General features: G+C 41.4%; 1 long non-coding RNA gene across 1 annotated transcript; it reads left to right on the top strand.

The window, feature by feature from the left end:
• The first annotated feature begins 2,862 nt into the window (after positions 1 to 2,862).
• LOC113008400 (uncharacterized) lies at positions 2,863 to 26,709 on the top strand. Its single transcript, XR_003270015.1, has 3 exons — positions 2,863 to 3,146; positions 4,233 to 4,412; positions 26,615 to 26,709. It is a non-coding gene; the product is annotated as an uncharacterized LOC113008400 (long non-coding RNA).
• The last annotated feature ends 314 nt before the right edge of the window (positions 26,710 to 27,023 follow it).

The following is a 27,023-nucleotide window of genomic DNA, read 5'->3' as shown; positions in this document are numbered from 1 at the left end:
ATGAGACTTCAGTGTTTGGGTTGTAAACAAGCAGTTGCATTGAAATGTTTTTTCGTTTTAGTTCATATGGGTGGTATTTAAAAATGTTCTCTTTTATTTAAAATGAAATCAGAACATGTGCACTTTTTACTTGTGGTGTTTATTTATGAAGTATAAAATTAGCCGCCAATATAATTTAGGGAAATTGTTCTTGCTTGGGTTTGTATATTATGAAACATTTTTTCCTCTTACTGTTATGTATTGCTTTATCCTGTTGTTAATATAGTAAGTAAACTGACCATCACTCAGGACAGGATAATATTAATAACAGTGTTTCTTGGATTCATTATGCTGCTATTGAACTATAATGATGGTGATATTAAATCTCTATAATAACCACTGTGTGCTTTATTTTATTGATCTGTTGGTATAAACACTCACTTACACTGTAACTAACTTGCTTAAAATATTCCCCCAAGCTACTTTCTGTACCATATATATATGTATATGCACTATATGTATGGACAGCTGCTTCTCATACTGCTGCTATGTTTGCCTGTGTTTGAGATCTGATCAATAATAAAAGACTGATGTGTCTCATGATTCATGACTACAGCCACCCTAATTCCCTTACACACACAAACCTTCATTAATGAGTTGTTATTGGAAGAAAGAGAGCCCTCGGTATCTGTTAAACACACATGGGTCCTCTTAATGAGCCCTCTCCCAACACACACAGTCGTCTCTGTGTCAGCTCTTGGGCATAGTCCTACCCCGAGATTCTAACCCGCACTTCCTAAAACACGATGGAGGAGAGCCATTGTTCCGCTGCTTTAGGTGAAAATGTTCTTATAGCTGAAAACATTACCTTAACCGTACCTTTGGTTGAACGGCACCTCTCATGTTCCTTGAAGGAAAATGAAAAGCATCTGCTTCAGCTGCTGGGGAATTATTCCTCTCTACTGCTGGGATTGAATAGGTCCTTGAGCCGGTTTGATTTTTGATGGATGGAGATATGTCCAGACTGGCTCTGTGTGCTCTTGCAGGCCCTAATCCAGGCCCCAAGAGGCCCCTAGCCATGTCCTTTATCCAATTCAGCCAACTTCCAACAGGAAATGAGGGCTTCAGGGGGCACTGGTAAGGAGACAGGACACTGAGTCACATGGAGGGCCACAGATACACTGCACACCAAGAGCATATGTGAAACAAAAGAATGCACTGATAATATTCAGTGGATCGCTAATAGAAAACAGGGCAGCTGCCAAAGAAATACTTTCTTTCTTTCTTTTTTTTTGTTGACATAAATCAGTTTGTCTGAACCAGACATGTAGAGCTCCAAATTTCCATCCAGGAATTACTTTCACTCAGCTCTGGCTAAAAAAATAATAATAATTTAAAAAAAAAAAAACAGAAAAGAAAAGAAAAGAAAAGAAAAAGAAAAAAAAACCCATTTTGAGTTCAAAGAATCCTTAAAAAGTTTGGGGGCTTTTGTCTTGTGAAAAGCAACCCGTCCGTAGCGGAGGCAGCCATTAGATGTTCCGGACATAATTAATCAGGAAGAGCAGCACGACACTGATCTGCATCAAACACTCCCCATTTCCAGATATCTCCTCCAGATTTTCCACTAACACTTTCTAATCATAAATAATCACACACAAAAAAGACTCTCAATTAGATTAGTCTCCAAAGTCCTGGCATTACAGGGGGAAAAAGACATTCCTCTGGTCCTTCGCTAACTTTCAAGCTAAAGCGTAATTGCTCTCTGGTGACTTCATGCCAGTTGCAAGCTCGGGGTTTAAACTTGCCTTATTAGGGGTTTGCAGAGCTGCATGGATTGAGTATATTGAGTTTAGACTGTCTACTATGAAAGGGAAGATTGGAATCATCCAGTATATGGAGATTAAATTGGCCCTTGTTTTGATTATTGTGCGACATGTTGTGAAGTTATCGTCTGTAACATAATGATGTCTGGAATTTGTGCCCAGAGTTTTCCATTAGTTAGGCAGTTTTTCAGGGGAAAAGCTCCAGTGAGTAACAGACAGTCTTAAGATGCCTACTGAGAGGTTTTTATGATGTTGTAGCGGCATTTGATATGTTTTTCAACTTGCATCTTTAATCAATACGACTGACCAGTACAGTGGTTTGCTTTTGAGAAAAGAAATAAAAATCGCCTCTTAGTGCGTCCGCTATGCTTTCACTTAACATCGCCAAAAAGGAAAGAGAACTGAAAACATCGATTACAAATGACAGTCCTGTTGCTGGAAATTGTACTTTGCTACAACCACAGCAAACCAGTTATGACATTGCATATCACAAGTCAGAAACTGTCCTCAAAAGAATAATGGCAGCATCAGTCATTTCAGCAAGTGCCATTAAAACAACATATGTTTACGTTCAAGCGGCTAAAGCTTTTCAGAAGCTATTATTTTAGAGTCTAATCAGGGCAGACGTCAGCGTGGATGGATGGGTTTTTGTTTGCGCATGTATGAGAATGATGGTTACATAACCTTTTGTTATGTTTTTATTTTTATTTTGTTTGAGCCAGTAAAGGGGAACTTTTGGGGTTACAAAAGATTGTTTTTTGCAAAAATGACCAAAGTTCTTAGTTAATATACTGTATGACTACAGTAAACAGTTTTCTAATAAATGTATTTTCTAAATCATGATTTTAAAGAGCTAGATAATACAGCATGAGTTTATTTTAAGACATTTTAGGCAATAAAGCACGATAAAGTGCATGGCTACCATGTGATTAAAGCTGGTATCCTCAGAAAGAGATATTAGAGCAGTATATTAGGTAGAGATGCGCTGATCAATTGGCCTGGAACTGGAATCGGCTGATCAGTGACCGGCCGGCCCCATTAATTTCGTGAACATGCAACATTTATGCAAAGTGATGCTGACTCATAGCCACATGCTAACATGCCATCAGCGTAGAAGATCTATACTGTGAGTGAAGACCCAAAGTTCACCAGAGTAAACCTCAAGTGGACCACCACGAAAATGTTCATAACAGCAAACCGAAAAAAAAACATCTCCCAGCTGACCATGGATATTTTAAAGAAGCTAACAAACGTAAAGTAGCTAAAGCTAAAGCTAGCAGTTAGCAGCAAAGAATGAAAGCAGTTATGAGGAAAATTACAGTGATGAGTGAAAAAACAGAAAAGGTTTGTTGACAGTTAAAGTTATAAACATACTAGAAAATTATGTAAGTAACTGATTGTATTTGTTATGTTACATAAATCTACTGAATCTGCACTTGTTTGATATGGTAAAATATAGTAGCTAAAGGTGCGCGTGCAGGAAGTCATTTTGAGTTAATTGTTTCTTCCCAATAAAAAAGAGTTCTTGGAGCTTAGGAGAAATTGTAAAGTCTATGATCATTTCTTTTTCATGACAAAAATATATTTTGCAATGAATAAAAGTAGATTTTTACTTACATATGCTGTTAGCTATAGTTTTTAGAATTAAAATCACTATCAGCAGGACACACTTGGAAAAATGCCAGAAACTGGAATCAGAAATGAATTTTGCAAATCAGTTCATCTCTAATATGAGGGTATTTTTAATTCATTATCACTACATATGATTTGAGATGCCATTACTAGGAAGCGCGTGAACATGGATGGGACCTACAACATCATGTCCCCAGATCCCATCAGCAATAATAGGAGTGATTGGAGTGTTTGGAAGTGGTGTGGGATACTTACTGCCTGGTAAAGGAATCAAGGAGTCACTGCACTGAAAGGAATTCCTTTCCCCAAACCCCAGATTTTTGTTTCTTCCTATGCCAACTGAGATTACTACACGAGGGTATTTCCCCCTGCATCAGCCCCCCAAGTGAAAGAAATTGCATTGACCTCTTCTATCTATTGCTTCCATATGCGAGCAGTTATCTCTCTTGCAAATGGAAATGAGACCCAAAATTGCAACAAATGGGGCCATGCCACTGAATGCAGATGTTCTCTGCTCCTCGCCCAGAGTACACATGCCCGATCAAATTAACTTTAACCCCTCTGCCGACAGAACAGACAGCTCTTTTACAAACTCTCCACTCCAGCAATTTGTTTTGAGTCGAAGCCCAGGGAACAACTGTATGTCCGCATGAGGTAAATAAGAAGTGATAGTATCAAACACCTGGATTCAGTGTTACCCCACTGGAGGGGCCGAGGCTTCTAAGTCTTCCCCTTCCTATGCAAGGGCCATGTTGGTCTCCTGGTCACTTTCCTCTCATTGCATTTTTCTCTACGCAGGCTGTGAGGAAAATTTTGACTGAGAACACCTGCTTGTGGGGTGATTCTAGGAGGTCGAGGCTGAGGAGCTACAGCGATGGAGGGATGAAAGAACCACGAGAGAGGGGTTGAGGGGGAAGACCGCGAGAGGCTAACAGGTGCTTCCTCTATGGGACTCTGGGAAAGAAGACGACTGGTAATGTATGTAAATGAGAGCAGACTTTGCGTGCCCATATCCCTTCATGAAGTCCCTCTGTCTTTCTCTCTCTCTACTCCCCCGCCTTCTGAATAATAAGAAAGTCCTATAAAAGTGGCCTCACAGATAATTTACCAAATTGGTTAAATGTTGCTGAGAGCCTGGAGTGTTAATATGCTTCCATTCAGAGCAGGCAGAGGTCATCGGAGTCACTGGTTACCAGGAACCAGACAGAAACACAACAGCACTCTGATGATCCCATCCCACACAATGCCCTTTAGGGTTGTTCTGTAATGACCAGCATGTCTGAGCACATTTACCGCAACATACATCTACACCGGGATATGAACTGTGTTTTGTTTACCCACACATACACACTTTTGGAATGACCTACTATTGTTGATGGCTGTGTTCTTTATCTTTGGGTCATTTTGTGTGTGTTTTTCTTGCATTCATTCATTCATATACGTATAATTCTATAGAAAACAAATTTTTATTTTCTTTTGTGCCTGCCACCATCTGCTCCCCTTCAGGGACAATGATTATGGCTAATGAGTGTTTCCAAGCCCAGTCCCTCATCTATCTCAACAGACCCAAAACACAGAACATGTCCCTGCTACTTCTCCGCACATAGCCCCCTTTTGCCTCCACACATCCATCTCTCTTCCTCGCCCTCTCACACACAGCAGCAGCAGCAGCATCACGGCGGCTAAATCCATCCCATCATTTATAAGGCTGTCAGCTTAAAACACACACATATTACATATATGTAGAAGGCATGCCGAACTGGAACATACAGGTGCTAACTTATTTAGCTGGGTCTGTTCCTGGTCCAGGCTAATGAGGAGCAGGTGAGTGGCTGTTGCTTTAATCAAGTGGAGAGTGGGCCGCGCACAGATTTGCAGCTTGTTGAAAGGCCAGTCGTACACATGGGCTTCATTATGGGGTTAGGGGAAAATCAGTCAGGGACAATTGTTTTCCCACTCCTGCTGCTAAAGCGAAATACTTTTCTGTCTTTAAGTCTCATGCACACACAGACGACTCCACACAGAAGATGATAGTTTCCAACTCGCCTGCACTGGAGAAGAAGTAAATCCAGTGTCTTCCCCAAGTGCCTAATACAGGCACGAGTCAGTGACTCATCAGCAAGGATAGGGTATTATCAGCTTTGTTAGATGTTGCTAAAGTCAAGTTAAGCATAATATGCAAAGAAAAAAGATGCTTTTTTCAGTTATATGCATAAGTAAAGTCCTGATGTGTGGTCGTCTGAACTCAAAATATAATTCATGAGTAAATGTAGGTAATATTACAGTAGACAGTAACAGCTCTGCAAAGATGTTAATTTTCTGCAAAATGTTTAGGCTGATTTATGGCACGAGGCAGGGGCTTCAAACAAACCACAAAGAGGACTGGCTAAAAGGAATTAACGCACACATCTGCAAATGCTGCATCTTTCTAGAGTTGGGTGATTAAACAGTCGTTAAAGCTGCTCCGATCGATGCATTCTCAACAAAAGAATTGCAGTTGTTTCAGCATAACACGAGAATATCCACCACGCGTACAATAAAAGGAAACTACATGACTGAAAATGTCTGAATTTGGTAACTTCTTCTGAATACAGTTGCGGTTAGAAGCAAAACAAAAAACAACCCAGTGATAATAGAGCCGTATATTATACATACACTATAAGGTGTGTTTTGTTGAAGCTGGTTTAGCTAGCATGTAGGTAACACAATATTTTACTTGTTCCTTCACCTGGAGGAAGGTGCGCAACTTCCTTACTGCTCTCTGACACCAACTGCAAATAAAGCTGAACAAGAAGTTTCCTTTTTTTCATGATTTCTTTGTGTTTCTGGAGAGCACGCCGGACAGATGAGCGTCAGACCTGTCTGTGCGGCTCAGGTCATCACCAAAGTCATCAAAGTGGAATGGTGGTGGCTCTGGCTAAAAGGAAATTTATGTCAAAACATATATCTAAAGTGACTCCGTGACAAATTCTGCAAGTAGATTTGTCACACTATGAATCAAGATTATAGTGTCTAAACAAAAGGGAAAATATATATATGTTGGTGGGCCACAAAGAGCCCTTTGTGATTTATGGATCACTGGGGAGGTATAAAAGCACATTCACACAAATTATTCTTACAATTCAGACAAATGAGCAAATAAGTCTATGTTAGTCTTGATGGGAATATATGACTGTTTTAAGGAGCTACAACATGGAGCCCCCACATTTCTAGTTTAAATGGAGTGACTCTCAAGAATTATGATGTTAAAAGGTCTAGCGTGGAACTGAGGAGGCCTGTGTTTAAAAAGTTAACATCTGCGTTTGATGAATGAAGGTACGAAACTGTTATAAATATGTCGCGGCTGGAAGTAAACAGTTACTTTAGTATTTGACAAATTAAGATTTGATTTGCAAATTTATTTTTAGATTTATTAGATGAGTTTCCTGGTTATATTGCCACAGGAAATACACGTATAAATTGAGAAATTCTGCTTTAATTTGAGGTCTAATTTTTAAAAAGTTGCTGTGTCAAATTGTTTCTGAAGCGCATCTTTTTTTTACTGACTTTAGTTGAATATAAAATATAGTCACTGAGTTTATTTTTTTCAGAAAATAAAAATAAAACCCACAGAGGTAAACTCCAGCCTTCTCGTTCTTTTTTTTCCTCGTGCTGGTTCCTTAAAGATTTCCCATCATCCCAGCTCCCACACACTTAGCAAGGCCACAGAGCTTATACCCAAAGCTTCTTCTCATGCAAACCGCATAATTTTTTTCTGTTTACCTTAACAAACTTAACTTCACATTCAGTGTTTTTACGTCTTTAATATTCACAAGAGGGACGTGTAAGGCAGAGTTGGCTTTCTGAGTCTAAACTTTAATGACTACCTAGTACTTAAAAATCATATGCTTTCTTCTGCACTTGAACTTCCTCGGGTGAATTTAAAGGAAGAGCGTGTGTGTGTGTGTCCAAAGGTGCGTGTGTGCGTGCGTGTTTGACGATCTCTGCGTGGCATCGTTGAAAAATTAAACTCGACCCAGCGCCACATCTGCAAGACTTCTAGTGAACTTCGGAAGGTCATCTCCAAGTAAGCACAAGGCCTGGCTTTGCATAAAACTCACCGGCTGATCTGTGACAAAGCTGCTTAATGTGTCACTCTGCTGACAGCCTCCCATCAGTCCTCATCAAGTCCAGCCGTGTCAAAAGTGTCAGCTGGAGTCTCTCACCATACACTGACACCCCTGCCATATGAAAGCAGGTGACAGGAGGAGTTACTGTCACTGAGGAGGGGCTGTGAACTCTCATCAACCCCTCTGGCTGCTGTTACCACTGCGCAAAGACGCGATGACGAGAAGCGCTTTTGGGACAGTCACTGGCGCTGAGCACGGGGCAACTGGGAGCATTTTTGGCTTTTCTAGCAGAAGTCTCTCCTTGGAGACAGGTGGCTGTTACAGCCTGCACCTGCCAGGTTGCTCTGGGCAGGCACGGCGATGTGAAAAGAACCTTTGACCCCTGACCCTAACATTGCACGAGAAAGTAAAACAGGGGTAGCAGAAAATGACTTCACGTCTGATGAAGAATTTGAAGTGGGAAGCGGGAAAACGAAGGAAAAGTAGCAGTTAAACTGATTCCCGTGAGCTGTGTTGGGAGAAATTTGATACCTGTGTAACGCTTGGTCTTTTTTGTGTGAAAGGGGTCGTGCTTTGCGTGGATTTATTCTTGTATCATTGCACTAAAGGGAGAATTACTTGCAAAACGAAATGGTATATATTTATGCTGCTAACATCCAGCTTAACATCATCATCATCTTAGATTGAGCTGAATGACAAGGAGCTGAGCCGAACTCTGATTGTGACTCTCGGTTGCCGGTAGGTGCAGCTGTAGTTCAAGCCAGCAAAAAAAGAGACGCCAGTCCGGGGGCTGGTGGTGAAGGGGAGGAAGAGGGGATAATGTATGGTCTGACTTAAATTAGAGCTAATTGAGGGATGATATTAACAGACTGTGAAATTTTTTGGAGAGCCGTTTTGGAGCTAAACCCTTTGTACCATAAAGGAACTGAACCACTTGGCAACAGACATGTTAAGGGGGACACTGGGAAACATTTTCCCTGGTATCCCATCGAAGCTGATCAGCTTTCCAAGTACTGAGAGAGAAAACAGACGCTGTTTGATTAGTCAGAATAAGAATCCAACAGATGCTCGGTTGCAGAGGAAAGCAAATGAATCTTGACTGGAGGAAACTCCCGCAATTGTTTCTTATCACATTTTGTTCCATCTACTGTTGTATCATAGTGATTGTTTAGCTTCACGCTGTGGATGAACAAACATGTTGGAAGGTCTTGGTGCATGTCAGGTGGAGTTCTTTGAGCTCCTTAGAGTAGGAAGTTTCACCAGCGGGGTCTGCTAGTCATATGAGCTGCTCTACTTCCTGTGGCTACAACCATGTTTCCTGTTTGGCTGTTGGCCCTCTTAGCACAGTCCTGCATGATGTATAACGGACCGAGTAGCAGAGTGTCTGTTCATGTTTCTACACTTGTGTGTGTCCGCCTGCCCGGCAGACCATAAAGCTGTCTCAGCTTAAGCAGTGATTAATACGCCCATCACTTTCTAAATGCTGCCTGCCTGTTCTCCGGCCTCGGCCTCCACAGAGTAGACCAATGTTTGCCTTTCCCAAAGCACCCTCCCTTTACGACAGCGCAGGGTCAGAGGGAGAAAAGAAGCATTCTTTAATTTGATAATTAGTCTGTGGACTCTTTGGGGTGAAAGAAAAGGATTGGCCTCATTAGCTGTAATTGTCTAATTGCCTTTCATCTAAATAGTCCCTAATTTTCACTTCATGGATTATACAAATACCATAAATGCACCTCTGTGTTATTTGTGTATCTTGCAAGTCACCTCACTGCAAAAAAAGCAAATTCTGCTGTCAGAGCCTGCTCCAGTGAGAGATGAGTGTGTTTAAATAGTGGGACGGGTGGAATGATTGAGAAATAGACTGAAGGGGTACAATCAAACAGTTGATCTGCCGGTAGAGTTGCTAAGCAGGAAAAAGCAAAGCTCTGGTCCTGTGGGTCTGTTATTTTTCACATTTGGTATTCTTCTTTGAGTAATACAGTAAGATGAGACTCAATGAAACAAAGTCCATCGTATTTATTTTATCACAACTAGTTTTAATCATTTCAATTTTTTAACTCCACGGAGCGAAATGGGCATAAATGTTGCTTTCCGTTTTGTTAGTTTTAGGATAAGATGATGGTTTGAGTCAAAACACACCCTTTTAAATGCATGTAGGAAAGCCCCATTTTATAAGTACGGGACTTTGTTCATTCTGAAGGTAACAGCATGTGTGTTACATGCAAATACGCCTCTATATTAGCCCTCTAAATATTTGATGTATCTTAGGTAAGTGCGTGTTAGCAGCTGTATCGTTAACTTTTATCTGTTTCGATATACCAAGCTTAGTTACAGCCTACTGTATGTATGTAATTCTCAAATACATATTTGAGCATTTTCAATGGTTTTCATTTCCATTAGTGAGCTTGAGGAGATTCAGAATCAGAATCAGAATCAGAATCAGAATACTTTATTGATCCCTGGGGGAAATTATTTTTTGTTACAGTGCTCCATTTTAAACCAACATTAAGACAAGACAGACAATACGCTAACTAAGAATAGTACAATATATACATATATATACATACATACATACATAAGTCACTTATAAATAAATATTTGGAAAAGAAACATGTGTAGTTGTAGCAGCAAACAGTGTGTTAAGTGGATGCGTTGTACAGGGAGATGGCCACAGGCAGGAATGATTTCCTGTGTCGTTCAGTGGTGCTTTTCGGTAATCTCAGTCTCTCACTGAACGAGCTCCTGTGACTGACCAGCATGTCATGGAGTGGGTGGGAGGTGTTATCCAACATTGTCTTTATCTTGGACAGCATCCGCCTCTCCGACACCACCTTGAGGGAGTCCAGCTCCATCCCCACAACATTGCTGGCCTTACGGATCAGTTTATTAAGTCTGTTGGCATCTGCGACCCTCAGCCTGCTCCCCCAGCATGCAACAGCATAGAGGATCGCACTGGCCACCACAGACTCATAGAAAATCCTCAGCATTTTCTGGCAGATGTTGAAGGACCTCAGTCGCCTCAAAAAATAGAGACGACTCTGGCCCTTCCTGTAAAGTGCTGTGGTGTTTTTAGCCCAGTCCAGTTTATTGTCAATGTGTACTCCAAGGTATTTATAGTCCTCCACAATGTCAACACTGACCCCCTGGATTGAAACAGGGGTCAAGTGTTTCCTGGTCTTCCTGAAGTCCACGATCAGTTCCTTGGTCTTTGCCACGTTGAGCTGCAGATGATTCTGCTCACACCACGTGACAAAGGAGTCGACCACAGCCCGGTACTCTGTCTCATTCACACATAATAAACAAAAAACAGTAAAAAGTGCTAACAACTTTGACGGCTAATACTGTAGGTTTTGTGGTACCAATTCTCAATAACAAAAGAAGAGGGTTGACAAAGACCAACATGTGCCGTATACTCACTGTGCATCGTTTCAGGTACTTTGGCTGGTTCTGGAGGTAGAGTTGGTTGTTCAACAGACAAAGGTCAGTGGTTGGATGTGTGCAATTAGGGCTTAGGTATAGGGGGGAAAGTTAAAAATTGTAGTAAGAAAGCACTTTGAGTACTCAGAGTAGAAAAGCACTATAAGTGCCGTTCCATGCATGATACAGTGTGCCTCACAGAAACCTAAGCAGTTTCAGTAGAAGGAATAAAAAGGGGTTATCTTAGCTTGTGCATCAAATTGATTCCTTTATTATGATTACTTAAAGAAATGTTTGAAAAATAAGATGCCAGCTAATTTGATCTGAGGATTTCAAAAATCATTTAAAAAGTATTTTAAATGAAAAACTGCCTGCTGTTAGATTCTGTGTAGGTGACAAAGATGCTGCTTTAGCTAATGCATTTTCTTCTAAGTTTTAAATGAAACAGCTGTAAACTTGAACTTTTCAAAAAGGATAAGAAAGGAGCGAGTTTATGGCTTCTGACTGTGTGTTCAGACTGCTGGGGGTGGGGGAAGGCTCTCATGCATTAACGCAGACATAAGCATGTCTACAGTACACTCAAGAGTCCCACCTCCTTGCGTGTTACGCCCACGGGAGGCATCATCACTCTCAGAAGGAAACAGGCCAGTAAGTGAGCAGTCTTTCCTTCACTCACACCCCCGCCTCCTTTCCCCCAAAACAGAAAACACACTTATCTATGCTGGGGCCACCTGCCAGCGCCAGCTTGTCCTTTGTGTAGATATCTGTATAAGCCTGCGATTCTGTTACCCTGCTCCCCAGAGGGTTCAGGCTCTGCTGCAGCCAAGCTCCCCTGTGGCTGGATGCTTGAACAGTAAGACACTCGCGCAGGTCAATCACAGGTGGAAGTACACCACTTGTTATCTGTGCATTTAGAGCTTAAATCCCTGAACACGTTCAGGCCAGCTCATCTTGCACTAGCTCATTGCCGAAGTCAACTTCTCAACAAAGACTGGATCAGATGTTGTGCACGAAGTGTGAAAACATGTTTGTGGTTTAAATTGAAGTATCATCTCCCTCTTTGCTTTCTCTTACATTTAAACATCCTTATATTTTATAGGCATTCAACAGCTGGTTTGGGATGTGGGTCAGGGTCATGGGGTGTGCTGCAGCGGCGTGTTAATCAACTCGCTTTAATTATTATTTGAATTAAGGTATCATACAATGTAATTAATCCTCCTAAAAAATGGTAGAACTTGAATCCATTAAATTCTCTTTCCCAAAATTGCTAGTGATCATGCATTAAGGTTACGTAAGCTAAGCTAGCAAGGTTAAATGCTTCATATCAAAGCAAATATAAAAATAAAAAACAGCAGCGGTGAGACTGAGTCTGAAGTTTACGCCTGCTCTTTTTGAAACACTGCTGTTTCAGAGGCCTGAACTTAGCTCCATCAGTGAACCTGAACTCATTTAACTTTGGTAACTGTTACCTAACGGTATATTTGAGAAGCTGGAGAGAAAATGTTGGCCGAATGGGTAGAGCAGCTTGACATTAAGCAGAAACATGACATTTCTCTGCCAGTATTCTGTGTATCTGAGTTAAGTTACACACTTGAGGTCTATATGCCTAAAATAATATGTTTTGGGATCTGAGTCATGCAAAAAAAGAAAAAGAAAAAAATGTGCCAGGCATGCTGGGATCTTGCTAGTGGTTATGTGCTGCTGGGCTATTCTGTGATGTTGCGGTTAATTGTGTTAACACGGTTGTTCCAGCGACTGTAAACGAACATACTCATACAGTAGTATAGATACACAGATGGAGGCAAACATGATCTTAGGTTTAATCCTCCAGACCAACTGTCAAATGTAATTGTAGGAAAGTATTTGGAGGACGGCTCTTTTTCCTTACATCAATTGAAATTATATAATCATAGGTCTCCAGCAGGAGTATATATGTAAGAAGTTTAATGACTTTTGCATGTCTGAATTAAGGAGCTCTCAGCCTCAGAGGTCTGAATTGGAATTACAGCCCATCTGCTGAACAGGGCAGCAGGGATAGAGATGATTGCACCCCGGGATCATCCATTAGTGCTGTCATCTGGAATTCACAGTGGGACCACAGTGCAGTGAACTGCTATGCCTGGACCAGTTCATTTAGCAGCACACAGCATTTACAGCAGCAGCAGTCTATCAGCAGGTCAGATGTTGCTCTGAGCAGCACAGCCCCAACTTTCTGATGAGGCATCTGTTACTTTTCTGATTGAAGCACTTTACTTCTCCTCCCAGCACTGATGCCACTGCAGCTTTTTCTGTCCCTTTTGGTTGTTCCTTGTGGTCATCATCGCTTAGCACTATTTCTGTAATTTGTTATAATTACATTAATTATAATAACAGTGGCTCAGGAGGTCTTCCGCTAATTGGAGGGTCAGTGATTCAGTCCTCTGCTGTAATGCACTTTAAGTGGTCAATAAGACTTGAAAAAGTCAGTCCATTTACCAGGAGATCATATCTGTTTCATTTAAAATGAGTCCGTTGTAATGACGACCCACTTAGACAGACACCTGAAGGCAGGAGAGAACACAGTGGAGATTTTATATTTAGCAAATATATTTCAACTCCAAATTACTCCTTAAAAACAAGTGTTTGCTCGCTTGCTCTCAATAACACTTTAAGATGACATGGCACTGTCTGTAAATCTTTTGCTCATGTCATTTTTGTCCCTGTTTAAAATTTTAATACCTTCCTATAAACACAGTGAGAGTGAAAATAAAGTTATTACAATGACAGTTTTATGCCAGTATATCATACATGGCATATCCGTCAATAGATTTAAATCTTGTATATTTGATCATAAAATTGAAATGAGAGTGCCACATCTAAGGAATTGGACACCATGGCGTCTGCCTTTGACTGCCACCCAGCCCACAAAGCATCAGAACACCAAGCCTCCTCCTGCAGGTGATGGCCCCACAGGAACAAATCAAGCCTGTGGTACGTGACAGCGGATCGTATCAGGAGTTTGGTTATTCAGGATTGGCTTATTGTAGAGTTGCTGCTCTCCCACATCAGAGGGAGCCAGTTAACATGGTTCAGGGATCTAACTACAGTGCCCACTGGAAGCCTCCTAAGCAAAGGTGCTTAACATACGCACATCTTATCTTGGACACTATGGAGACAGAGATAGATGGATGTTAGTGGTGGGAATGTCAAAACACAGCATGATAGAATATTATCACAATACTTCATGCATGATACAATATTAGTGCAATTTGTAATTTTGTAATATGCTGATTATCATAATAACAAGTGCAAACTGCAAATTATGTGCTCAAAGTGAAACTTTGTCGATATATGTTTTATATCTGTAAGATGAATTTATCTCACTTCAGTTATTATTTTTGCTGCAAAATGAGATCGTCTGAGTCTGCCAGCTGACAGCCTACAATTAAATGGGGTCAATTAACTATGATAAACTGTTGAAAATCATATCATATCTGTTGCTGTCTACACGGACAGAAATGTATATTTAACTATTACATTTCCTGTTCTGTAGAAATGTAACCAGAATACATCCAGTCGAGTCGAGTCTCATTCAGACTTTATGCAACATGTAATCTGTCTGCATTTATAGATTACCGAGCAATTACTTGCAAACCTTCAACAATGTTCAATTTAAGAAAAATATTAACATAACAATAAATTTAATGTACAACACAAGCTCTGTGTGTGTGTAATTTTGGCTTTGTTTTAATGAAATGCTCATTAGAATTATTGGTATATCTCCAATTATTCACTGATAGAGGACAAATGCAGTATTTTACTGCATGTCTGATATATAAAAGAATCCTCGTAGTTTGAGTCCAGGCTCTATGTTCTGTGTCATTTTACATGTGCCGTTTTCTTGTACTCTACATATTGCCAAAAAGCTCCACAAGCTGCATTTTTTGTCAATGAATATCATTCCTTTGTCGGCTAATGAGCAGTAAGCTGCTTGGCCTACTAACGAGGTTCTAGTGGCTGTTGACTTGAATAACAACATGTTAGCTACTGAGTGGAGAGAAGAACAAAGAATTTCTCCTCGTTACTGCTGGCGCCTGATTGTTCTCAGGCTTTCTCTGAAGACAGCTCCTAATATCATCTCATAATCTGCCATCTTCTCCTCCAGATGCCCCCGCCGCCACTCGCTTTCATGTCCGACTGTCGTTCAAAGCCTAATCATTAATGTGATTTATTTCTCCCTGTGTATTATTTTGTTCCTCTAATTTGTTTGGGTTTTTCAGCAGTGGTGTAAATCAGAATCAAAGCGATTGCCACTGTTTTTCTCTGTCACCTCTGTTAATGGCCTGTCTGCTGGAGGTTTGCTCTGAAAAGAAGCAGACCTGCTGTCTGCCTAAATCACCTTTCCATCCTCTCCCCTCATCATAAACACAAAGAGCCCATTGGCCACTGGTGAGAGCACCTTCCCGGTCCGACCTCTGGCTATAAATTACCAGCTCTGTGCAAATTCAGAGCCAAAAAGTGAACAAAATACAGCTATTAATCTTCATTAAGTTGGTGAAAGTTTTGATACCAAAGATATTACAGCTCGACACTTTTACCTTGAATACAGTTTGACACTTTTTTAAAGATATAAATGGGAACAACATCTCAGACACGTATCCCAGAGATGAGGCGACTGGAAGAAACAATAGAGGGAGGGATGATTGTCATCTGTCCATCATGCATGGAAGGCACGCAGATTCTCAGACATTATGATGTGTAATGTGATTGGACAGTGCTGTGACAGCGAGCTGTAACCTTCAGCTTCCTGCCTACTCCAAACCCACCTTGCAGGGTTCTAGAAGGGATGTCAATGGTACTGATCAATGGGGGCATTGGCACTCATCATGTCAAATCCACTCTATGTCCGTTTCCCGTCTCTTTTGTCATCGGGCACGTGCTTTTCTTCCTCTAGTCAATCACTCTGAAATATGAACCGAGCTGCGCGGATGTCAGATAACCAAGTGGTGATACTGCATAAATTCACCTTCATTTTTCAGCTTACATGTAGTTTTAAAGCTACTGTTGTAAAGCTACTGTTTTCTTATCGTCTCAAAGCGCTCCACAGACTTATACGCACCGCCATAAGGCTAGTAAACACACACAAATACAGCCAGGAGAGAATTATTGGTGGAGGCACATAGCCACAGCAGCCCTAAATTAGAATTTCACCAAACAAACACAATCAGGACCCTATTGCATTTCTCTTTCATGATGCTGAAAGGAAATGCAAACGAGATTAGATAACACAAAGGCCACAAGGCTCATTTCTCTCCTGTGTCTGGAGATGGCTAAATGCTGTAATAACCCTCTCCGCTCAGCTCCTCAGGCCAAGTCCCCCTTTTGTTGAACCCAAACCAACTGCATTAATGTAATGGTAAGTTTTTTTTCCCTCCTTTTTTTTGCACTCCTTTCCTCCATATCCAGCCCTGTTTCCCTTGGACTTTAAATTAACTGAGCGCCAACCACTCTAGCTTTAAGTGGGCATGGCATTATTTTGAACTGTGCGATCAGAGAGAGATCTGTATGTCTGCCAGGGGTTTTGATTCATGGTACAGTCTTGGCAGTTAGAACAATTGGAGGAGCCTGAACAGGATCTAATGGATAAGTCTGGACTGAGAACGGCCAGCTCAGAGCTGCTTGCTGGTTCGCAGCAGCAGCGGCGATAAATGGCAGTTATACAGCTTGCCTTAATCAGATTGGAGCAATCACCCTGGAAAAGTTTCCCATATGTCGTCGGAGCTGAGGAAAGTCGGCGGGAGTGGGATGAAGCAAAAACGAAAGGGAGAGAAGGAGAGAAAGAGAGAAAGCAGGAGTGGGTCAACTTAGCAAAGGCTGATAAAACAGAACGAGAAAAGAAAAGCAAGAGGCCGAAATGGAGAAAAAGAAGTGCCAGGGTTAGAGCCAGGCCACAGGCCACAGGGAGGTTAGTGTGTCTGGCTACAATTAGCCAGTCACAAGACAGATTAAGATGATGCTTCGGGGAGCTATTGGTCCTCAGTCATTAGTGATTATTCAGTCAGAAATTACTGACTCTGAAAGTAACGTGTGGCTGCATCTGGTAGTTTACTAACACATGTTTCCTTCCTGCAGCAGCGGCCTTTCAGCGAGATCCAAATCTGAAAATACTTCTTGCAGGAAGTGCTTTGGAAGATATGCTAATTGTGGTTTTGATTTGGTCCCTTTTCAAATGGCAATATTGATATCTTAAAATGAAGTGCGACATCAGTGACACTTTTGAAAATTACCACAAGCGTGCACATAAAGCTCTTGCTTTGTGGCACCGACTGCACCCCCCAAACTTTGCCAAACGCCACATCGAGAACGCTGATTATCAAAAACATAGCAGCAGCCTGTGTTAATGTGGGTGTCCTTAGGAAATCTTATTAACTCTGAGGTCTTTATGAGCTGTGGGTGCTATCGTTTAATTAAATAAGCAGCATGTTTTTAAACTCACAAAGAAGAATTTTTGTTTTCTATTTCCTTTGCTTTCAACAATCCCTGATAATTAAAACCCCGTAAGTGTTTCATAACTGAGAGCTCATTTAATGCCCAACACTTGCTCTCTTTCTCTGCTTAAGTGCCTACGGAGAGGGAAATCTAGCCAAAATAAGATTGCTGCATACCTAGGCTTGTGCTGTCCTTAGATGTGTCCTGATGTTAGTGAAATGGCTAAAGTTAACTTTAAGTCAAAACATAATAACTCCCAGATTATATTAATATCCATGTGTGTTATGACGAACTCACACACAGAGTAAAGAATGCACTTTCATACACATCCATATCTCTGCTGCACTAACTTTTGTCATCTCCTCTGTGAGCCACTGTGTATTTATTTGTTATTGCAGCTGATGCGTAATGTGGTGAATAAACACAGCATCTGCATCTTGGCACAGTATGCAAGGTACCTTCAAAGCCTCAAACATGCTGTATCCAGAGACTGCACGCACAAGACTGTACTCACACATGCGTGTACACAATTGGGTCCAAAAGGCACACATTTTGTAAGCTGCAGCAGAGTTGAATGGAAGTGCTAGTTCTGATGATTTTACTATAAACATAACTGTAATAATTGGCGATGATCATGCGGTTTGCAAGACGCGCGCGTGTGCCCACAGCTTGCCGGAGCTCCGCTCAACATCTAAAGGGCTCAGCCGGCTCTAACTTGCAGCTCCAGATGTGGCTTCGGCTCTCAACCCCTGGATGGTCTCCCACACCTGATTTATATCTCACTCTCAGAGACAAGCACATGTGAGCACACCCACACGCAGTGCATGCACAAACAATTATACACACATGTAAGCGTATGTGCGCACACGCGCGCATGCACGAGCTCTCCCACTCACAAGCATTCGCAAATAAAATCAAGAAATCAATGTAACCTGTAATTTTTACAGGCTTGATTTGAGTGTGTGTGACAGGCCAAATCCAATAGCTGCAGCGGGGCTGACAGGCCTGACATGAGTCTTGCCTTGCCGGCCCCTCAATTATGCATGGCCCAATGTTTCCCCGGATCTTAATTGAATCACACTGTCTCAAACTTGTTATTTCTAATTTGTTGCATTTGATTTCTGACATCGGCGCTGCCGTGTCATGAATTATGCAAACCGGAGGACCTTTAATTGTGAGTGTTATTAAAACAAAACTAATTGCAGATGATTCAAATGTGACTGGGAAGCGAGATGTTTAGGGCTTACTCTGACATGATTTCGCTACTTCTGCCAAATAATGATTAGGTCTCACAGCTGTCTGAGCTGTTGTTGTTTTGTGGTTGTGACTGCAATCTTTGGGTGTCGGATGGTTTAATAGAGGGGTATGATGCGGCCTGTTGGTGGGATACATAGGGGCTCTTTGGTGATATGATGCACGGCGATGACACGCGCTCATCTGACAGCACGCGTGCAGATTCTCACACACACAACTCCCACAGTATTGGAGAAAGCAAAATGGGTATAATTCATCATCATAGTCTTATCATCCAACTTATCTCACTTTTATTGATTATGGTTGATGCATTTTGATTAGTTCTCTTTCCAGAAATTGTTTGACTCGCCCCTAAATACACAGAAAATTGCTTTCAATATTGCCATCTTTGAGGCTGACGATATACAGGCACTGACATAAAATGAGAACTCCTTGGAATTCATTCGGTTTAAGTGTATTGTCGGGCAAAAGCAATAAGGCATTTTGATTAAATAATGAAAGTGCAATGGAGAGAGCCCCATAAAAGTGGAATCAGTCAATATAATGTATGCCTGTAACATTTCAAAATGATTGCCAAACATTGAGGACACTGAGTTTTTAAACTGAGGAACTGAAAACTTAAAATGTTACAAAGCTCTTTTTTCTTTAGACTTACTTTTTTTTCTTCTTTATGTAACTAAAAGCAGCAAGGCAGAACATGATTACAAAATAAGATAGTGTGTAAAATAATTGTGCAATTAAACCAACAAAGTCAAAACATGAACGTGGAAGGTTGTAAGCGGTAAAATGAACCCTCCTGTTCTATTCATAAGAGATTTAACAATTGAATCGTGCCTTCAGGGCAACAGCTCAGCACCTGACTGTAAGGTAGGGATCCTCACGGCTGTGTTCCATACGGGACGTTGGAGATGTCTGGAAGTCATTTCCACATGTGAGAAGGGGGTGGGGGTGTGAGGGAGGGCACACTTTAGTTTCATGAATGTTCAATCAATTCAATAGGACAGCTTAACTTTCTCTTTCCCTCGCATAGCACATTTATAGGCCCACAGGCATTCACAGGCAACATTCAAAGGCTGACTGTGCCTCATACAAAAGCTGGGTAATTTCACCTTTTGGGGTGGGGGGCAACAGCTGAAGCCTGTAGGAAAGGGAGCAAAATAAAGGAAACAAAGCTAGTTTGAAAAGGGAACTGAAACAAGGATAATCTGTAACATTTTGTGGGTTTGATATGTGACATAAGGAGTCCAAGGCATGTTAGCAGCAATTGTCCATGACAGTTGTGTACACAAATTCGTGGTTCGCATAGGATGGCTATGGTGGCTGTCTGTTTTTTCCTGTAGCACCAAAGGAAGGTTATGTTTTTTGGTTCTTGAGTAAAATATTTGAAATGCTAGGTTATGAGCATTCAAGGTGTCCATGAGATGTTGCTTTTGAGTGCTAGTGGCATGCTAATATGTTAAGCCAAGATAATGACCATAGCTAATGATGCTCCTTTTGACTGTTAATGGTATGCTAACATGCTAAGCCAACACACTAGCCATTGCCAATGATGTTCCTTTTGATTGCTAATTGCATGCTAACATGCTAAGCCAAGATGCTGGCCATAGCTAATAACGTTGCTTTTGAATGCCAGTGGCATGCTAACATGCTAAGCCAACACACTGGCCATAGCTAACACTAACAGCTTCATCTTTGGATATAATTATTAATTTATATTTTTTAATTTTATTTTATTTTGCTCAAAATGTTTCCTGTAGTTGCATATACATTCCAGCCTGATAGCTTCCATTGGGAGAGGACTGTTGAGACAATGCAACGTCAGGCTCAGACTAATGCTATCGAGCACTGAACATTTGGTAAAATTCTCTACTCTGAGCTAACACAATCTTCTATAACCAGCCCAGGTCCACGAGAAGAGGCAGGGAATATATACATTGCCTTGAACTCCCAAACCCTACCTGTCAGATGCTTGTGTCTCAGCCAGGACGTAAAAAGGTTTTATTCTCATTATGTATGCATGCTAAGGAGTGGGTGACGTGACCTGCCAATTCAAAAAGTCTATCTTTGCATAAAAGTCTATGTCAATAGGGTGCCTCGATGGTTGGGTTCTGTCTAAATGATAAAGTAGCTAAGTATATTTTGCCCATGCCTCCAGGATGGCTGCAGAATCTTGTCTGTTGAGATGACAATTAGAGTCACTTTCCACCCGGGTTAGACCAGACAGGCCCTGTCAACCACCAGCAGAAAAGAATGGAAAGAGACAGAGAGTAATATGTGTACCACTCTGATTCTTCTTCACCTCGTGATCCTTGCACTGACCACCAAAAGGAGGGGAGGAGGCATAGACAGGGACGAAGGAGGCAAGTGGAGAAAAATAGAGGCAAATACATCTCAGCAGTTACTGTGGATCTATTTCTAGTTTTAAAATGGTTGTGAGCTGTCAGTGAGTCATTCTTATACTGTTCCGTTACCTTGTTTCTCATATCATCTTTCATGGACTCTCAATGTTCTCTGACCAATAAAAGTGTCAAAGTAACCATCTCTGAGATTGTAAAGACACATGATATATGATACACTGGGAGATTATTTGCTGGAGTTTGTACGAGGCTCACGGTGATGTACACTGTGTAAATGAAACATTCGTTGTACAAAGAAAAAAAACCAAAATACTTTCCCCTGTTTTAATGCCATGCAATCCAGCCAACAATAGTGCACACGGCACGCAGCAATGATCTCAGATCAGCTTTTGAATCGGGCTCACACTCAGCCCCACTGTCTTCTTAACAAATCTAAAGTAGTGCAGGCTGTCAAACGTTTTGGCACAGCAGTGCAACTGTCAGGGTGGAGTGTGTATGAGATGTGCTGTATGCCTCTGTGTTGCAACTTCCCCCTGAAAGGATTAATAATTTACATGGGATTACTCTAAAATTCCACTATTTGCCACAAAACTATGTAACAGTGATTTGTTGAACTGTCATAATAGCACATCACTCAAAGTAAACAATCATCACCTCACCGAGAGGTGGAGGTAAATGTCTCTTTCTGAGAAAGTAAGACAGCGGAGGAGGGGAGGTTTTCCTTTCTCGTGGTTTCCCATCATGTGGTTCTCTCCTAGCTAGAGATGGTTGGGGTGGGGTGGAGGGTGGGGGGGAGAGAAAGCTGTAATTGCTGTCAGTCTCTCCTGAGCACAACCTTAAAGGAAGCTGCTTTTTCACAGTGAAAGGAGTTTGGGCTGTGTGGCTTCCCCTCCAGGCCTCTGGAGGATTTGGTGAGTCGCCCCCCCCCCCCTTCTTGTTTACCTCTCATTGTCAACAGCGGCACATAGCTTTGGATGCAGAGGAATCACAAGGCTAATAGCCTAAGACACTCAGAAACAGAGACGTGGGTAATTGGAAAGATTATCCTCAACGTGCCAGCTATGATTTGGAGGGTTTTCAAGTGGTGAAAGTTTACCCTCTCTAAAATGTTGCACACAAATATCAAAACACAAAAGGCTTTTCCCCAAAATTTCAATGCACGGGTTTTGACACGTCTGTGTTTACTCCAGATGACTTGTCAACCACTTTGGCAGATGTGTATTCATCCAAGTTCCCCCACTTTTCCACTAACCTGACAGACTATATCATCCATTTATGTGCATTCAAAACATGCCCTGCAACCTCTTAGCTGCCCCGATCCCTTGATTCTAAGAGCAGTCGTGTTGACACTGGAGACTTATGGTAAATGCGTCTTTTTTACATGCATGTATTGTATTTGACTGAAAATATATTTTTAGATAGATGCGCTTCTGTCTAACACACATGCATAAATGCATGTTTGTTAATGGCAAAGAGGACATTCCCATTCTCTCCCACCTTTTCTGGCAGACTTAATCCCTCCTTATTGGCAAACATTCGAATTTGTTTTAAGCGTTAGCCACAGAGGTCAAATCCCCCTCTTAGGGTGAAAAGCTGCAGGAAATTGCCTGCATTAGAGAGATGTATTGGTGTGAAAAGATCCCATGACATGCTGCTGAACAGGTCAGCTCAGTGAAATTTGTTCTCCCCCCTACATTCCTTTTCTCTTGCTTTCTGTCTGCAACAAGCAGAGAAGCAACAAGAAGTCAAATCCCTCTATTTATATGCCTTTATTCTTAAGGACATTTGGAGAATTCCTTAACTCTGCCTCATATCTGTAATTGTCTTTGTACTGGTCAGAGCACTTGGGGCGCTCTCCAAAAGACATGGTTCATGCTACCCATTTCCTGCAGACTTCACAGCATGCTCCTGCCAAAGTCCCTCATACCAAATGTGCAGCGCTGGTTACCTCTGTCATGTTTCTTGAGCTGCCTAAAAAATAATAATACAACAGTTTCTATGCATTTGAATACTTAACCAGAATCAGCTGTTTGATTTTGTGACACAGTAGTTTGCGAAGGTTAAGATATTTTGGAACAGAAAAATCCCACTTATGTGAAATTTGAAACAGCATATAGTTTCAAAGTGCTGCCAAAATAAGCCTAGCTGAGACTGTGATATGATTAGGAAAAGTTCTATTTGAATCAACTTTTTCTAAGCGGGTCAAAATGAGGACTTTTACTACAGCATGTCAGCAAAAACACTGGCCCTAGAAAAAAATTCCTCCATCTTTTGCAAGGAATAAATAAATAAATAAATCAAACCCTTAGATGTTAATCAACACGTCTGAATTAGTTTTGAAAGTTAATGAGTTTTTAAGCAGCCTTTGGGACTTCCCGTCAATAAACTACAAACTCATTTTATTTTCTCTTTTAAATCCCCATAAAGAGAACTTCCCCTCCAATGCTGCGAAGCTTTACTTTGAAATGCCTTTACTTTGATAAGAAATAAATTAACACTTTGGAGAAAGGCAACAGCGGTAGCAGGATGCGATGGGCTCCTCTGCTTCTATTTGATACATATTCTAATTGCTGAAGTGCTGACCCCTACTAACCATCCCCACTCCCCCTTCCCCGATGAGCAGCCAGAGAGATTTTGACCTTGTGGTGTGTGTGAATCGATGGGAAGTTGATAAAGCCAAGTTCATTGCTGCCTAACATAAAACAAAGCTGATTTGTTTACCTAGCTAAGCCCGCGCATGTCAATCCCATTACGGAATGATTTATAGACCAGCACCCAATGAAATTGTTTAAAGCAGATTAGGTAGAGCCAACGATCACCACTAATATGACAAGCTGATACGCTGTGACAGGTAACCAAGCAAACAAGTTCCTGAAATTCAGATTGAATTAGAATCCTAATAATCCTACAGGGAGCAGCAGATTTAATCAGGAGAGGAGAGGAGGAAGAAGGAGAGGGAAGGGAGGAAAGAGAAGGATGCTGGCTCTTCAGCGGCGTGGGGAAATGCCACCTCTTTTCTGATTTACTTGTCAGGAAGCATCACTCAGCATGCGCGAGGGGAAGAGAGTGAGAAGAAAGCACAAGAGATTAGGAGCGGGAAAGCGGTCGCCATGCTAATATAAGGCCAATAATTTGAAAGTTGCTTTGATAAAGGAAATCATTTTCCCACAAACACCAACATTTCTTTTCTCTCTCTCTCTCTGACTTGCTGTGTATACGTCCATATATGTATACGCACGTCTGAGCCCGTGTTTCAGAAATTAATTCAGTTAAAAAAAAAAATGTATTATAGTATCAAATCTCCCAAGAGAAAATATTTGTGTTTAGTGTTACACAATATACATGTGGTGTATTGCGTTACATGTGAATATGGCGCCACAAATAGAAATATTAATGTAATTTAATGTGCAAAGTCTCCACTAAGGATACAAGGAGGCGGTGTCCCTCTCAGCATGATAAAAGACTCCCCTAATGTTATGGATATTGTGTTCCAATAAAATCTTGTTTAAGGTCATAGTACAACTGGAACATCAAGTATTTAAAAGCAGAAAAGTAATCAGAGGATGTAGTTTAAAGCCCACTAATATCTCCAAGAGTTTCTACATATTCATCATTTGTCTGTTCGCTCCCTGTTTTCCGCACATAGTGTCCTGTTTATTTGAAAATAATGAGAACAAAATGAGGAATAATACTTCTTTTCCTGGACACATTAAACAGATTGTATCTAAATTATGATATTAATGTTTAACTAAGGTGTATTGTTTGGACATTTGAATATGCATGATAATCATTACATTTTTGGGGACAGAAATTCTCCCCATCTTGCTGCACGCACACATATCTATGTATATATTATGCAAGTTTAATATATTTGGCTCTCACTGAACACAATTAAAAACTTTTGATAGATATTATCCTCAGAGTTGAATATTGGTCTCTGCAATGTAACCAAATTAATCGGCCGCATTTGTGCATCTCGTGGATGAATTTGTGTATTTTAATGCATGAACTACAAACTGAGACGGGGAAAAATGGGTGAGGGGGGGGGAGAAATGTAGCTTAGTTCTGGATAAAACTAAAGACTTTTCATAGGTCGCAACATGTTTTGACAGTTGCCACAGCTCAACCGCTTTAGAGTGCTAAAGAAATATATTTCCTTTGTATGCACATATCGCAGGCCTAAACTTTCCTTTATAACCCTGCATATACAGCTGATTAAACAGCCTTCCATAAATGTCAGCAGTCTTTTTTCCTGTGATGCAGGGACATGGAGGGAGGGAGGATGAGGGATGAAGAGTGAAAGTTTTAGATGGGGGACCTAATTAGGGAGCATGCGGCCCAGTTCTCTCCCCACTCCTAATGAGGAGTTTGTTATGGCACGGGTGAGCGGCGTGTGTCACAGTGAGGCCGAAGTGGAAGACTATGGAGCGCGGCGCGACCGACGAGCGGATCCCCTGCGCAGTGTGTGTGCGATTCTACACCTGCAAATCCCCAACACATTGAAACCAGGCCTCGTTTGATGTGCTATTCTTTTCATGTTGAGAAACGGGAGGGACCGCGGAGCAGGGACCTAGTTGAAAAGAGGCAGGGGGGCTTGGGAGGAGTGCCGCGGTCTATTAGACGTTTTAATAATGTTAATTAATGAATAATAGGGTTTGTAATGAGCTACCGGCTGCTTTTTATTCATCTGATTATCTCACCAGCTCTCTAATTCTCTCTATGAGCACTGTCAAGGGAAAGCGGTGATCAAGTCGAACACAAACAGACACACGTACTTAATTTTGCACACGCACACACACAAAGTTGCACATGAACTGCAGGGTACACCGAGGTACAAAGATCCAAATATTGATAGCATCAACATTGGTTCTGGTATCAGATTGATATTAGCCCAACAGATAATCGATACTTTGTTTCTACGTCTACTTTATTTGAAGCACATTTAACAAAGTTGACCCAAAGTACTTGAGAGACAGGCGCATTTACACTCCAACTTTCCAAAAAAATCCAGTTTCAAAAGACATGAAAAGCTGAAAGGTGTTTTTTGGTATAGTTGGTAGTATTAATTGTGGAAAGTAAAAATCACAGTGAATCACGGTGGTCATTAAAATGTGTTCAGACACACTGCAGACACACTACATAAGCTGCTGTATAAGTTAAAACTATGGTATTGGTATCGGCAACACCGGGCCTGTCCTTGCTCGGTATCTAAGCCATACGAAAACTTCCAGTCTTGCACGCCACTGGTGTGTGAAGCTCCAGACGGACCCCATATGCCCCCCAATACATTGTTCTTCATCTACACAGGAAATGAGTATTATTAGGCACCAATTAGACCAAGCAGTGATTTACACACTGAGCAGTACAGACATGCATTCATTCACGCAGACACACACATGATTTACAGCGCTTAAACAGGTGGGTCTGTCTTTTTCGTTATTATCTCTCCTCCCTGTGGTGTGAGCATCGTCCAAGTCCAGAGAGAAAAGGCTGAGGTTATCTCTCTCTCTCTCTCTATCCCTGAATCTTTAATCTTTCTCCTCTCCTCATGGTTGTCATCTGCTCTGCCCCTCAGATGAAGCAGCAGAGGCAAGGAGCAACCACTAGTGGGCCCCAGGAAGACGTCCTCACTCCTCTCGCCGTCTCACCACTGCATCAACCGAGTCGGACCCCCTCCTCCCCGTCCTTTGTCTCCTGCTGTCTCAACAGCACTCGCTGCGTGTTGGAAGGTGCAGAAGGGCCTGTTGCCAGAGAGACAATTCAATAAGAACACAATAGGCAGTGGTGAGTAATTAGAAAGAGTTTGAAAACACAGTCAGTATTTATTGATCCGCCTCTTCGTTTATTAGTTTAATGGTGAACGGCAGCTTCGCCACGTTACTCTTTTTTCTGTCTTAATGAATGGCTGAGAAAACAAAAGATAAGTTGAGTTTTCAAAAATTCTGCGAAGAATTGAATTCATGAAAAAAAGGCTTCTGATAATA

Source organism: Astatotilapia calliptera, chromosome 16 (genome assembly GCF_900246225.1).
Source record: "Astatotilapia calliptera chromosome 16, fAstCal1.2, whole genome shotgun sequence".
Classification (NCBI taxonomy): Eukaryota; Metazoa; Chordata; class Actinopteri; order Cichliformes; family Cichlidae; genus Astatotilapia; species Astatotilapia calliptera.
Note: the sequence above shows the minus strand (reverse complement) of the source record. Positions and strands in the feature narration are given on the sequence as shown.